The sequence below is a fragment of the Salvelinus namaycush genome, chromosome 26 (genome assembly GCF_016432855.1).
Source record: "Salvelinus namaycush isolate Seneca chromosome 26, SaNama_1.0, whole genome shotgun sequence".
NCBI lineage: Eukaryota > Metazoa > Chordata > Actinopteri > Salmoniformes > Salmonidae > Salvelinus > Salvelinus namaycush.
In genome coordinates, this window is record NC_052332.1 from 4884383 (window position 1) to 4895072 (window position 10690).

Sequence of the window (10690 nt, forward strand, 5' to 3'; positions counted from 1 at the left end):
TCTTTTAAAACCACAACTAGAGTCTCTCCACGGCCTCATAGAGGATCTAGATACCTTTGCTATCCTCTCTGGATTAAAACCAAATTATGATAAATGTACCATATTACGTATTGGATCACTAAAAAATACACATTTTATATTGCCATGTAGTTTACCAATTAAATGGTCTGACGGAGATGTGGATATACTCGGTATAAAAATCCCAAAAGAAAGAAATGATCTCACTCCAATAAATTTTTATAGAAAGTTAGCAAAAATAGATAAGATCTTGCTACCATGGAAAGGAAAATACTTGTCTATTTGTGGAAAAATCACCCTGATTAACTCTTTAGTCATATCACAGTTTACCTATTTGCTTATGGTTTTGCCTACACCTAGTGACCTGCTTTTTAAATTATATGAACAAAAAATATTCCATTTTATTTGGAACGGCAAGCCAGATAAAATTAAAAGGGCCTATTTATATAACGAATATGAATTCGGAGGGCAGAAATTATTAAATATTAAAGCATTAGACCTCTCACTAAAGGCATCAGTCATACAAAAGTTATACTTAAATCCAAACTGGTTCTCTAGTAAATTGGTACGAATGTCTCATCCTATGTGCAAGAAGGGCCTTTTTCCCTTTATTCAGATTACACCTGCTCACTTTCGGTTGTTTGAAAAGGAAATAATCTCCAAAATATCCTTATTTTTTAAACAAGCCTTAGAAAGTTGGTTGCAATTTCAGTTTAATCCACCTGAAAGGACGGAACAAATAGTACAACAAATATTGTGGTTAAATTCAAATATAGTAATTGATAAAAAAACTGTATTTATCGAAGAAATGTTTAAAAAAGGTATAATTTTTGTGAATGATATCATAAATAGGACTGGTGGAGTTATGTCACACATGCAGCTCACACAGACATATGGAAATGTCTGCTCTACCCAAAATTACAACCAATTAATTGCAGCATTACCACAAAAATGGAAGAGGCAAGTAGAAGGGGAAAAAAGTAAGGAACTTGTATGTCGGCCCTGTATTAAAGAACATAAATGGTTAAAGAAAAGTGTGATAAATAAAAACATATACCAATTTCATTTAAGGACCAAAAAACTGACAGCTGTGCCATATAAATTGAAAAATAGTTGGGAAGAGATGTTCGATGTACCCATTCCATGGCACATGGTTTATGAATTGATACGCAAAACAACGCCGGATTCAAAACTTCGAATTTTTCAATTTAAATTATTGTACAAAATTCTTGCAACTAATAGAATGTTATATATATGGGGTATACAATCTTCCCAGCTCTGTAGATTCTGCTGTGAGGAGGCAGAGTCATTAGACCATTTATTTTGGTATTGTCCATATGTAGCTCGTTTTTGGTCACAGGTCCAGGAATGGCTGAAGAATTGCAACATTTGCCTAGAACTAACGCTACAGATAGCAATACTGGGGGATTTGAAAAGCCATAGTCAATCAATCAATAATATAATAATTCTTTTAGCAAAAATGTTTATTTTTAATTTACAATCTGTAGAAGCTATGAGAATAGGAAGGTTCAAATCTTTTGTGAAGCATCACAGCACAGTTGAAAAATATATGGCAAATAAAAATCCGAAATGGATGATGTTGGAAGATAGATGGGAAGGGTTGAGTAGAACTGAAGGGTGGGACTAATAACAAGATAAACAATGTAGGGCATACGGGATCTGTGAAATGTGTATAGGTGCGGAGCTTTTGTGAAATAGCACAGTTACAAGTGGAAATAAAATTGGATGGACAACAGAAATAGAGGAAGGACTAAGAACAAACAAGAGAGAACTATTATAAAGTAGTCTGTGTCTGTAAAATAGGTATAAGATGTATAAATTGAAGGTAAAAGCAGAAGTGTTTATTAGTTTACTCCAATTGGGGGAGCGGTGGTAGGGTTGCGGGGAATAATAATAAAGGTATATTCTTTAAAAAAGTATGTATGTCTATATAGGTATGTGTATGTATATATGTATATATGTATGCATGCGTGTATGGATATATATATTTACCCAAAAAAATATGGGGGATTGGAAATGATGCAGACAATTACATTGGAAGCAACATTCTTTCCGCAATATTAAGCTGATCCACCCAAAAAAAAAGAAAAAAAAAAAAAAGACTACACACCAGGCCCAGCTAGGTAGCTAGCTTGCCAGGAGCCAGTATTAGCAGCTGGGCTAATAATACAATAAAATCAATCTGGTCATCTAGCTACGGGCCTAGTTTATGCTGATCGTGACAAATTTTACTAGTTAGGCTAGCGGTTAGGGTTAGGAGTTAGGCTAGAGGGTTAAGGTTAGGGGATGGGTTCACAATAAACGTATATTTTGAATCGATGGTTGTGTGGTGAGAGATGTTTTACAATGCAAAATGAATACACAATGACAGGTTTTGAATGAAAGACTGACTGCGTTACAAGTGTGACCTGTTTGGAGTTTTGTACTAAGAGTTGTGAAAATGTACCACATAATTGTGAAAAAATACAACTACTACCAGAGCGACCCCTCTCACAGGTATGCTTTCACTTTTTAGAATTAGAAGTGTGTGGCAGCAGATTAAATATTCAAAATAAAAGGATTTGGGAAAAAATATAGAGTTACCAGTCAAATGTTTGGCAAACCTACTCATTCAAGGGTTATTTTATTTGTACTATTTCCTACATTGTAAAATAATAGTGAAGACATCAAAACTATGAAATAACACATATGTAATAATGTCGTAACCAAAAAAAGTGTTGAATCAAAATATATTTTATATTTGAGATTCTTCAAAATAGCCACCCTTTGCCTTGATGACAGCTTTCCACACTCTTGGCATTCCCTCAACCAGCTTCACCTGGAATGCTTTTCTAACAGTCTTGGAGGACTTCCCACATACGCTGAGCACTTGTTGGCTGCTTTTCCTTCATTCTGCAGTCCAACTCATCCCAAACCATCTCAATTGGGTTGAAGTCGGGTGACTGTGGAGGCCAGGTTATCTGATGCAGCAGTCCATCACTCTCCTTCTTGGTCAAATAGCCCTTACACAGCCTGGAGTGTGTTTGGGTCATTGACCTGTTGAAAAACAAAATGATAGTACCACTAAGCGCAAACCAGATGGGATGGCATATCGCTGCAGAATGCTGTGGTAGCCATGCTGGTTAAGTGTGCCTTGAATTCTAAATAAATCACAGACAGTGTCACCAGCAAAGAACCATCTCACCTCCTCCTCCATGCTTCACGGTGGGAACCACACGTCCGTTCACCTACTCTGCGTCTCACAAAGACACGGCGGTTGGAACCAAAAATCTCAAATTCGGACTCATCAGATCAAAGGACTGATTTTCACCGGTCTAATGTCCATTGCTCGTGTTTCTTGGCCCAAGTGAGTTTCTTCTTCTTATTGGTGTCCTTTAGTAGTGGTTTCTTTGCAGCAATCGACCATGAAAGCCTGATTCACGCAGTCTCCTCTGAACAGTTGATGTTGAGATGTGTCTGAGCCAGTTTCATCATAGCGCTTGATGGTTTTTGTGACTGCACTTGAAGAAACGTTCAAATTTCTTGACATTTTCCGGATTGACTGACCTTCATGTCTTAAAGTAATGATGGACTGTCGTTTCTTTTTGCTTGTTTGAGCTGTTCTTGCCACAATAGGGAATATAAAATAAATTCCACAAATTAACTTTTAACAAAGCACACCTGTTATATGAAATGCATTCCAGGTGACTACCTCATGAGAGAATGCCAAGAGTGTTGAAAGCTGTCATTAAGGCAAAGGGTGGCTACTTTGAAGAATCTCAAATATATTTTGATTTGTTTACAACATTATTACTTAAGTGTTATTTCATAGTTTTGATGTCTTCACTATTATTCTACAAAAAATAATGAAAAACCCTGGAATGTGTAGGTGTGTCTAAACTTTTGAAGGGTGCTGCAGATCTGCCACATGTGGGATTAGAACTCACAACCATTGAGCTACAAGCCAACTGTTTTCGCGGACTTCGCAACCAATCATAGCAGCTGGGAAATAATACAAGTTGACATGACCACCATGTCATCTATTTCTTGATACGATGATATAGCTAGCTATAATCCTCAAAGCCGACATGTTTTTTTTCTTTACGTAAAAGCACAAAACTTTGAATGTGCCCAATTCCATGTTCAAAACACCTGGAAACTCGGAAATCTCCGACTTCAAGACAACTGTGCACTCTTGAAAAATAGCTCCGACTGGGAAAAATAGTTTTGAAATATCATCCAACTCAGAATTCCAAGTTAGGAACTCGGTTCTCTTTCTAAAGCTCCGACTTTCCAACCTGAAGATCACGGTTGTCATGATTTGACCTTGTCACCCCCCCCACCGGAGGGGATGGCTGCCGTTTTACAGGCTCCTAACCAACTCTGCTATTTTGTTAGTTTTTTCACGTTGTTTGTAACTTATTTTGTACATAAGGTTGCTGCTACCGTCTCTTAAGACCGAAAAGAGCTTCTGGACATCAGAACAGCAATTACTCACCTCGAACTGGACAAAGATTTTTTCTTGAACGAGTCCAACGCGAAGGATATACTGCTTTCTCGAGAACAACCCAAAATCCCCGACATTTGCTTGAAGAAAAGACAGAGATAAAAGGGGTCGGAGGTCGGGCTGCCTACTGAGAATTCGTAAGTGAGTGAGTAAACTTCCACTACCATCCATTCTATTGGCCAACGTGCAATCCATGGAAAATAAAATGGATGATCTACGATTAAGACTATCCTACCAACGGGACATTAAAAACGAATATATTATGTTTCGCAGAGTCATGGCTGAACAACGACATGGATAATATAGAGCTGGCTGGGTTTACTGTGCATCGGCAGGACAGAGAAGCTACGTCCGTTAAGACGAGGGGCAGGGGTGTGTGCCTATTTGTCAATAACAGCTGGTGCACAATGTCTGATATTAAAGAAGTCTTGAGGTATTGCTCGCCTGAGTTAGAGTACCTCATGATAAGCTGTAGATCACACTATCTACCAAGAGAGTTCTCAACTAGATTATTCGTAGCCATCTATTTACCACCACAAACCGATGCTGGCACTAAGACCCCACTCAACGAGCTGTAAGCAAACAAGAATATGCTCATCCAGAAGTGGCGCTCCTAGTGGCCGGGGACTTAAATGCAGGCAAACAAATCTGTTTTACCTCATTTCTATAAACATGCCACATGTGCAACCAGAGGGAGAGAATAAATAAATAAAACTCTAGACCACCTTTACTCCAGATACTGAGACACATACAAAGCTCTCCCTCGCACCCCATTTGGCATATCTAATCATAATTCTATCCTCCCAATTCCTGCTGACAAGTAAAAACTAAAGCAGGAAGTACCAGTGACTCGCTCAATACGGAAGTGGTCAGATGACGCGGATGCTACAGGACTTTTGCTAGCACAGACTGGAATATGTTCAGGGATTCATCCAATGGCATTGAGGAGTATACCACCTCAATCACCAGCTTCATCAATAAGTGCATCGACGATGTCGTCCCCACAGTGACCGTACGTACATAGCCCAACCAGAAGCCATGAATTACAGGCAACATCCGTATCGAGCTAAAGGCTAGAACTGCCGCTTTCAAGGACTGGGACACTAATCCGGACGCTTATAAGAAATCCCGCTATGCCCTCAGACAAACCATCAAACAGGCAAAGCATCCATACAGGATTAAGATTGAATCCTACTACACCGGCTCTGATGCACGTCGGATGTGACAAGGCTTGCAAACTATCACGGGAAACCCAGCAGCGAGCTGCCCAGTGACGCGAGCCTACCAGACGAGCTAAATGCATGCATGCATGAGAGCAACAGCTGTTCCAGGCGACTGTGTGATCACGCTCTCCGTAGCGATGTGAGCGGACCAACTGGCAAGTGTCTTCACTGACATTTTCAACTTCTCCCTGACCAAGTCTGTAATAACTACATGTTTCAAGCAGACCATCATAGTCCCTGTGCCCAAGGAAGCCAAAGTAACCTGCCTAAATGATTACCGCCCCATACCATTCACGTGGGTAGCCATGAAGTGTTTTGAAAGGCTGGTCAGGGCGCGCATCAACATCATTATCCCAGAAACCCTAGACCCACTACAATTCGCATACCGCCCCAACAGATCCACAGACGACGCAATCTCAATCGCACTCCACACTGCCCTTTCCCACCTGGACAAAAGGAACACCTATGTCAGAATGCTGTTCATTAACTACAGCTCAGCGTTCAACACCATAGTGCCCACAAAGCTCATCACTAGGCTAAGAACCCTGGGTCTAAACACCTCCCTCTGCAACTGGATCCTGGACTTCCTGACGGGCCGCCCCCAGGTGGTAAGGGTAGGCAACAACACATCTGCCACGCTGATCCTCAACACAGGGTCTCCTCAGGGGTGCGTGCTCAGTCCCCTCCTGTATTCCCTGTTCACCCACGACTGCGTGGCCAAACACGACTCGAACACCATCATTAAGTTTGCTGACGACACAACAATTGTAGGCCTGATCACCGAAAACGACGAGACAGCCTATAGGGAGGTCAGAGACCTGGCAGTGTAGTGCCATAACAACAACCTCTCTCTCAATGTGAGCAAGACAAAGGAGCTGATTGTGGACTACAGGAAAAGGCGGGCCGAACAGGCTCCCATTAACAGTGAACCAGGGCTGTAGTGGAGCGAGTTGAGAGCTTCAAGTTCCTTGGTGTCCATATCACCAATGAACTATCATGGTCCAAACACAACAAGAAAGTTGTGAAGAGGGCACAACAAAACCTTTTCCCCCTCAGGAGACTGAAAAGATTTGGTATGGGTCCCCAGATCCTCAAAAAGTTCTACAGCTGCACCATCGAGAGCATCCTGACCGTTTGCATCACCGCCTGGTATGGCAACTGCTCGGCATCTGACCGTAAGGCACTACAGAGGGTAGTGCGAACGACCCAGTACATCACTGGGGCCAAGCTTCCTGCCAACCAGGACTTATATACTAGGCGGTGTCAGAGGAAAGCCCAAAAATATGTCAAAGACTCCAGTCACCCAAGTCAGACTGTTCTCTCTGCTACCGCATGGCATGCGGACCAAAAAGGCTCCTTAAAAGCTTCTACCCCCAAGTCATAAGACTGCTGAACAAATAATGAAATGGCAAACCGGACTATTTACATTGACACCACCACCCCCCATTTGTTTTTTCACTGCAGCAATGCACTGTCTATGATCTATGCATAGTCACTTCACACATACCTACATGTACAAATTACCTTGACTAACCTGTACCCCCGAACATTGACTCGGTACCGGTACCCCGTGTATATAGCCTCGTTATTGTTATTTTATTGTGTTTCTTTATTTTCTAAATATTTTCTTAACTCTATTTCTTGAACTGCATTGTTGGTTAAGGGTTTGTAAGTAAGCATTTCAGGGTAAGGTTTACACCTGTTGTATTCGGCGCATGTGACTACGTAATAAAATTATTATGTGACGTACAGTCATATTCAGGTCGTCATTGGTCAACAAGCTTATTTAACGCGCCAGATAGTGTTATTTTCACGTTCGCATGTCAAAAAAGATACACTCAAATAACACATGACAAATAAGCTTGCTGACCAATCAGGACCTGAATATGACTGTACGTCACATAATAATTTAACGCGTATTAAAAAATGTTACGTAGTTATTACACAATGATTAGACTATCACTCATACTTCATATGTCAAAACGATTCGTCCATACGTATGCTATGATGCTGGTAAAGTTGTCTCGCGTAAAGAAAGATGGCTAGCTGATGGATGCAAACAATGTTATTCCCCAAAAACATAGCAAAACGACACATCTGTTTTAGTAACTATAGTTACCTATGTGAAGCAGGCAACAATAATGATTAGCATAATAGTGGACTTTGCGGTTAGCCTTCAAAATAAAGGTGTCATTAACAGTGATGCAAATGAATACAAATAGTAGAATTATACCATAATTGAATAGATCATGCTAAACGAGGTTGGAATGTTATATAAAAATCAACAAAAGACAATAATTTGTAAATTTGACAAAAATCTGTTGAAATCACACTGGATGTATTAGACTTTAGAATTGCATTGGGGGCATACTTATTTCACTGTGCAGCCTTACCTATGGATTGTGGATCAATGACATGGGGTATCGGTCTACTCAGTGACACCCAGAGAACATTAGCGTCGTAGCTCTTATTGCGGGACTCTGAAACAACTGAATTGAGCCACATTTATTGTCAACTTATGTGTATTGAACACTATTCGTGAGGAAAAACAATACTGCGTGTGTGTTGGAGTCTGATAACTCTGAGGAGGACGTTGGGAAAAAATATCTTGGGTATTGAGTAGACTGATACCCAATTTCATTGATCCCCAATCTTGCGGTAAAGATGTTCAGTGCAATATGAAATGTCAATACACACAATAGGCTGACTGGGGAGGTGATTTCACAGTCCCGCGATAAGAACTACAAAGCTAATATTGGCGTAAACTCTTCACAGTTGTGTTCTGTGGGTGTCACCGAGTGGACTGATACCCCATTTCATTGCTTCACATTACAACCTTGTTAAACATGATCTAGTCGAAATATGGCATGATTCCAATTGTAACCTTCAGCATCACTTTCAAATGGGTACTTTTATTTTGAAGGCAAACCGCAAATTCCACTATTGTGCCTAATCCTTATTGTGGCTAGCTTCACTAACTGGCTGCTTATAACGTTAGCTTTGGGCAACAGGGTTAAGTAGTTGGCTAGCTATTTATTTTAATGAACTGAAGTTCAATTTCAATAGGCGAACATAGACAGTTCGACGACTTCCTGGCTGCTGACATTACCATTATTAGCTGACAAATAACCAGATACACCAAGAGCTGTTATTTGACGTGTCAAAGTGTTATTTGACGTAACTTTTTTTACACGCAAAGACCCAATCGGCGTTGGTCAACAAGCTTATTTAACGCCTCAGATAGTGTTATGTGAAGTAGCTTTCTGACACTCAAAGACCGAAACGAGATTCCAGATGCTGCGTTCAAGACAACTGGGAACTCGGGGGAAAAAACGATCACGAATTGAGAATAATTCTTTTTTTACGGTCATCCGACTCCGAATTCCAAATCGGAAACTCGGACTCTTTCTAAAAGATCAGACTTTCCGACCTGAAGATCCCCGACGTCATTATTTTACATCGTTTTCTTTCCCGAGTTCCCAGTTTTCTTGAAAGCACCAACAATCGAACCCCTCCCTTGTTAGAGTCAATGTTAAGAGTTGAACCGCTAGGGCCAAAAATAGTTCGATTTACTACTAAAATACCAAAATGTATCACTTTTGCAACGAACCGTCAAAATAAAGACCAGAATTTACGTGTTCATCTTTAACTAAGCCTAAAACATGTTTTTTTCTTCATGAAAGTTACTCAAATGATTCAACTTCCAGTTGTTTACTAGCTAGCTAGCTCGCTGTCTAGCTAGTAGCTAATTAACGTTGGCTAACGTTAGCTAACTAACATTAACGAACTAACGTGTTAACGAGCTAACATTAGCTAGCTAGTCCTAACCACTAGTTACAGGAGGCTAATCGTCACAAATTAGCTAGCAAGCATAGACAGTTCGACGACTTCCTGGCTGCTGACATTACCATTATTAGCTGACACATATCACCAGATACACCAACAGCTTGTCTGTTATCAAGTTAGCCCATTCAAAACTAAACGGTAATGGGACCGGCTGTACAATGGATTTTCCGCCTTGGGTTCTCGAGAAGTACTATCAAGTCATCACATCCTGCATCATCCGTGAATATCATAAAACGTGGAGCGCAGCCAGATGACATTATTTTAGCTAATAGCTAGCTAAGTTAGCTTGCTACATTTAGCTAGCTAGCCAATGATTATTCACAGGTCAACAAACAATTGTCTTTGTCATTACCGGAAGATTCATAATTCTGGCTTCGCCCTTCCAACTGTTTAACGATTCTTCTGGTTATAAAGAAGGTTTGTCTAGAATCTAGATCGTATCCTCTTTGTCCTTTCGTTATTCCACTGAAGTTGTTAAAGCCAGAGAGGAAGAGGCTAGGCGAGAGGTTTTACTCCGCCCAAAATCTGCCCACGAAGTGAAGAGTTTTTGCATGGAGGTCAATGAGAGAGTGTTGAATTTGGTCAACAAAAAATGTAATAGCTTATTTGATCAATATACACTCAGCAAAAACATAAACGCAACATGTAAAGTGTTGATTTCATGAGCTGAAATAAAATATCCCAGAAATGTTCCATAAACACAAAAAGCTTATTTGTCTCAAATGTTGTGCACATATTTGTTTAGACATGTCACCACCCATTGAGCATGTTTGGCATGCTCTGGATCGATGTGTACGACAGCGTGTTCCAGTTCCAGGCAATATCCAGCAACTTCTCCCAGCCATTGAAGAGGAGTGGGACAACATTCCACAGGCCACAATCAACAGCCTGATCAACTCAATGCGAAGGAGATGTGTCTCACTGCATGAGGAAAATGATGGTCACACCAGATACGGACTGGTTTTATGATCCACACCCCTACTTTTTTAAAGGTATCTGTGACCAACAGATGCATATCTGTATTCCCAGTCATGTGAAATCCATAGATTAGGGCCTAATGAATTTAGTTCAATTGACTGATTTTCTTATATGAACT

General features: G+C 40.4%; 1 protein-coding gene across 2 annotated transcripts in view; it reads right to left on the reverse strand.

Annotated features, from left to right (window-relative positions):
- Positions 1-10096, reverse strand: part of LOC120021290 (zinc finger FYVE domain-containing protein 16-like) — a 50733-nt gene extending 40637 nt beyond the window's left edge. For both annotated transcript variants that reach the window (XM_038964984.1, XM_038964983.1), the window contains exon 1: positions 9947-10096. The gene's annotated coding sequence lies outside the window, so the exon portion shown is untranslated. The remainder of the gene's footprint in view (positions 1-9946) is intronic.
- Between the last annotated feature and the right edge of the window lie 594 nt (positions 10097-10690).